This window comes from Alosa sapidissima, chromosome 6, assembly GCF_018492685.1.
Source record: "Alosa sapidissima isolate fAloSap1 chromosome 6, fAloSap1.pri, whole genome shotgun sequence".
NCBI classification, from domain to species: Eukaryota; Metazoa; Chordata; class Actinopteri; order Clupeiformes; family Clupeidae; genus Alosa; species Alosa sapidissima.
The window spans coordinates 14,480,839-14,486,208 of record NC_055962.1 but is presented as its reverse complement, the minus strand read 5'-3'; the positions used below and the strand labels follow the sequence as shown (position 1 = coordinate 14,486,208).

Genomic DNA, 5,370 nt, shown 5'->3' with positions numbered 1-5,370 from the left:
TCTTTCTATCTACCTCTCTCTCATCAAGTTCAAAAGAGCATACTGCACAGTTTTGCAGGGATGATGCATCAATCCTTCAGACATGCAATAAATACCAACTTAGACCTTAAATTGGTTGGCACTACCAGGTAGCCAGTCATGAGATGTAACAGCAATGAAAACAAGAGTAGCTTTCAAAGGTGTATATATTATACATGATTTGTCCACTGTTGCCAAACAATATATAATGATATTATTGGTTTTAATGATTTCTCTGAACATATTTCATTTTATAGTCGAATCACAGCATATCATGTGGTAAAAATGGACGACAAATAAATTGGGCATTATGTAAACAAATATGTATTTTTGTATATTTATTTTTATACCAAGCTGGACAATGTAGTTATACTTTAAATATTTTAATATAAATAGTGATACTTTGAAAGAGTAATACAAAAATAAAGGTGTCGATAAGCATCCATTAAATTACGTATTTACAAATTTCGCACCGAAATAAATTACCAAATATATTATGTCCCATCTAATTGTCATTCATAAATCTGTCAAGTACATTTCTTTCTCGTCCTCCTCGTCACTGTCCTCGTCGCTGCTGGAGTCTGCGTAAAGACAGACAGTCGCCTGGACGTGATAATTCCGAAGCAGCGCTTCGGCGTCCTGATACAGATAATCATAGCAGCGCGATCGAGGCCAGAATAACCTACCAAGGAAACAAGGTTTGTGTTAGAAACCACAGGAATCCAATACAATTGATAGCCTACGTCACGTATGATGAAAACAGAAACTCTGGCAACGTGATGTGATTGAGAGCTAAGACTCACTTTACAGGATGTGGGCTTCTGTTGGGCTTCTTTGCATCTGATAATTCAACTGGAGATTTGCCGTAAAACTGAGAAAGAAAGGAAAGAAAATAACGTTAGCGGGATCAAAGAAACAATGAGAATAACACGGTTTATGTTTTTTATATGAACATTACAGGTTTTTGTCCAGCCGTTCATTTATCTCTCTTAATCCATCATTTGATTAAAATAAACTCACTCCATGAGAGTCCCTTTGTTCCAACTGTCCTTGTGTCCACGGTCTCCAAAACAGAGCACGCGTGTATGTTGGCTCGTGTGTTGTATTTTCATTATTATATCCGGTATGTCCAAGGCAAGAATGAATGGTTATCTCCATAGTCCTAGTTTGACAAGTAGAGCACTCCATACGATTATTCCCGAGCGATGCAAGTCCTTAATCCTTCGAGTCTGTGGTGAAGTATGTTCACGAATCTGAGCGAAGGATCCATTTATAAAGGAGACGCAGCTCGTGTCAAATTGTGGTTTGACACCTTCATTTTGGCACGCTGCCAGGCAACGCGTGCAACGTAGGTGCGCAAACATGTGCCAGAAAGGGGTGTGTGTTGAGGTGACAACTGCACAAATGGTCGTATGCACTGATTTGCAATAGCATTCTAAAGGTGAGTTTATCTACTTGGCAAGCATTGCTTGCTTTGTAGAAATGTAGTAGGCTAATCTTGCACCACAGCAGTAGGCCTAATCACCAGTCAAATAATCTCATGCAATTGCAGGAACTATATAATATCAGTTTACCTAAACATCTCGGTGCTTTAGAACTTTTCCATGTGGTGTAAAATTACTTGAACTGTACCTTCTTCAACCGTCTTGAAATCATCTTTGGAACTGATAATGCTATCTGACAGAGAATGTTACAGTTACTGTTCAGTTCACTGCATTTTTAATGCTGTTGTTTTACTGCTTATGTTCATAAACTTACATTACATATGTTCATGTGTTCACCACAGACATAATTTATTTTGCTGGATTATGTAAGCTGTATTACATATGTTATTCAAGGACTCACACAGATAGAACTGTACTGAGAGGTCAGAGTTCAAGATACGGGTCACTCGTGTGTGAACATGAGAACCAGCAACCACACACCCCAGCCTGGCCAGACAAGCACCTTTAATCGTGTCAAAATTCCCACTAACTATTAACACGTCTCTCTCTCTATCTTTCTCTCTCTCTCTCTCTCGCATGCATGCAGAGCCTACATTAAGCATAATAGTAATAATAACAATAATATCAATAACAATATAAAATATCAATAATGGAAATAATTAGTTTTACATTAATGAAACAGATGAGTCATTAAACCCCTCAAGAACACTAGGCAACTCATTCCATCAACAAGGACCAACAGATTAAATAGAGTGTTGGATGTGACCTCTTAGCATTAATGACTGGTCGACACAGCAGACGCTCTGAGGCTCCGCACTCAGAAAAAACTATTTTTTCTATCGGTCATCAATTGTGACGCCCAAGATTTAGTTGGGGTCAGTAAAGATGAGCCAAGCTGGATATTAATCTGTTGGGCAATAGCTGTAATAGCTGCCAACACCAACAGTTTCATTCTTGGAGAGATTAAGATAGAGGTTCCAATCTTTAATTCAAACTGAAATATCCTTAAGGCATGCTGAAATACGACCTGAAACGGTAGTCATCAGGTGAGAAAGACAGGTAAATTTCAGTATCATCTGCATTGCAGCGATAGCCAAATCAATGAGAGTGAATGATCTCACCTAAAGAAGTGGTGTAAATAGAGAAAAGGGGCCCTAATACTGACCGCTCATGAGAAATACACATTCAGTAAGAAGCTTACATGAACACCTGTTACAAATATCACTTACCAATAGGCTTGTTAAAAAAATACACGCACACAGAGTCAAGTAAACTACAGTAAAGAGAAGATTCTGCCAAGACTTATCAGTGTGTCAGAGGAGTAAACAAGGAGGAATGGTGAGAGATGTTGTACTGCAAATGAGGCAGAGTAACTAAGCACACCTGAGAGGAGAAATGTGTCTTTGCCACTTATCTCCCAACTCCAATGACATTTCTAGTGGGGTCATAAACTGGGCATGAACTGGGGTCAAACACAAGGCATGTACTGTAGGCATGAGGCTATTCAAAATATTTAATAATTACTTAATTCATTAATTCATTCATCCATCCATTCATTCATATATGCATTATAGAGACAGTCTCCCTGGTTGCAAGTCAGGGTTAAGTGCCTTGCTCAGGGGCAAAACATTAGCAGGCCGGAATTGAATCCAAACCTTTTTAGCTTCCACTTCAAAGCCCAGTTCTGCAACCACAATACCATCATCAATCCTTATGGAGACATCACCACTCAACATATCAAAACAATCCCACATAGGGATCTCTGGATTGTAAATCTACACCCTCAGAAAAGTCAGAGTTCAGGACAAGGGTCAGGAGTGTGTGACCATGAGAACCAAGAGCCACACACACCTCTTTGTATCACTGCTCACCTCTTTCATTGTGTCAAAATCCTCACTCTCTGTTAGCATAACACACACACACACACACACACACACACACACACAATGTGTGAAACTGGGTTAGGGTTAACCAAAGATGAATTATCCCATGCCAAATAATGGCTTAAGCTGAAATTCTCACAAATACCGTAGCTATTAACCCATTTAAGCCCAAAATTTCCCAGACATGCAAATATGCAAATCATGTGCTATTAGCAACCCTTTGAAGGAATCAATAATTATTTATTTTTTTAAAATGTAGAAAAGTAGATGAAAAAGTGAGTTTTATTACCGGTCACAATTGTGACCGGTGGGATAATATGTGTATACTCAATTAAAGGTTGCTCAAATTGCTTTTTTGTTAAAATAAAGGTATTCTGACAGGACTTTTCAAACTGATATGAACACTGAGACCAATGGCAATAATAAATATGAAAAATATGTAAACATTGTTTATTTACCAGGAGCTTCGGTTCGTTAAAATAGAACCCTGAAAGTGTATGTCTGCGTGCGTGTGAGAGTTAGTGTATATGGTCTGCGTGTGTGTATCTGCATGGGGTGTGAGAGTTAGTGTGCATATTGTGTGTGTGTGTGTGCTCGTGTATATATATATATATACACGTACATCCTCATCATTCTCAAGGTGCAACCAGGAAGTAAACAGCTCTGGTCATGTGACAATTTACTCAAAACATTTGTCACTGCACACATTACATTGAAACACTCTATTGTTTCAATATTTACTGAAAGAGTATTGGGATATTCCCCAGTTACAGTTTTAGAGGCTCATAAGTACATTTTTTTTTTTCGGTCACAATTGTGACCGATGGGGTGAAATGGGTTAAGTGGCCTTATTTTGGTAAGCCAGCTTTAAACTTACAAGTGAATTGATCATTGATTAATTTGCAGAGCTTGTGTGGAGATAGTATTTATGAACCTCTTTTTTTAAAGGGTTTCCTCCCCATATAGAAATCAAAGGCAATATCGAGGTCTCTGTAAAATGCAAAGACTTCTTTGTTTAAACCTCCTTGTCTGATTAAGGTTCACCTGTTTTAGGAATGCTTATCACCCGGAGAGAAGAAATACTCTTTTCTGATTGGCTGGCGGGGTGGCTTTTAATTCTGAGTAACGGGACACCTATGAAGTAGATCTGGTAAAAAAAACGTTTAATCGCCGTTCCATATCAATGCTTATGAATAGTAACTATAACAACGATAGTAGGATGACGGTTGAGCCTGGAGGAAGGCTTCGCAACAATGGAATCAACTGTAAACAAGCTAACTGTCCATGCTATTGCTGTTATAGGGCCAACGAAAGTTGTACAACAAGCTGAACTAGTGAGCTTCTTTTTAAACGGAGCCGTGTGTTTCCTTTGCTTTACAGTGGCAACTGGGTGATAAGCGGGATAACGGCCTTCGAAGTGTGTCCAGTTATACGGAATTAATGGACTCGGGCGGAGGCAACTCCCCTCCGCTGCGCGTCCGGGAGTTCTTTGCCCCTCGCCCTCGTCCATTAATTCCGTATAACAGGACACCTCGGCGGCCGTTATCCCTTACTGTACATAAATCATGATTTGGACCAAAGATTCTAGAACAGAGCTCTGCTCTAGAATCTTTGATTTGGACTATCTGCCAAGACCATTGTACGCATTATGATCTGAATGTGTAAAATTTCAGATTTATTTTATTTTTATAAAACCGTTGCCTGTAAGCAACATTATACCATAATGGAAAACATTAAACTATGTAGGTTTTCTTATAGAATATATTTTTATTTAACCAAAGTAATAGAAAACAAAATTATGTGGTTTTTACCCCCTAATATTATTTATTTTTCTCAAAAAAGTATCGTATCATACCCGTTCGTATTCACCCGTTGCCCACAGGTACCATTGTACCATTGTGAAACACTATCATAAACAAATCATAATATCTTCAAATCATCATGTAGATTATTTTAAATGACTGTTTATTAAGATTAAAAGTAGTAAAAAGCATTACAATAAGTAAAAAATCCCCTACATTCCC

General features: G+C 38.3%; 1 long non-coding RNA gene across 1 annotated transcript; it reads right to left on the bottom strand.

Annotated features, from left to right (window-relative positions):
- Positions 1–459: 459 nt before the first annotated feature.
- LOC121712211 lies at positions 460–1,149 on the bottom strand. The gene is made up of 3 exons (XR_006032549.1): positions 1,039–1,149; positions 822–889; positions 460–700 (listed from the first exon to the last, which is right to left on the bottom strand). It is a non-coding gene; the product is annotated as an uncharacterized LOC121712211 (long non-coding RNA).
- Positions 1,150–5,370: the final 4,221 nt, after the last annotated feature.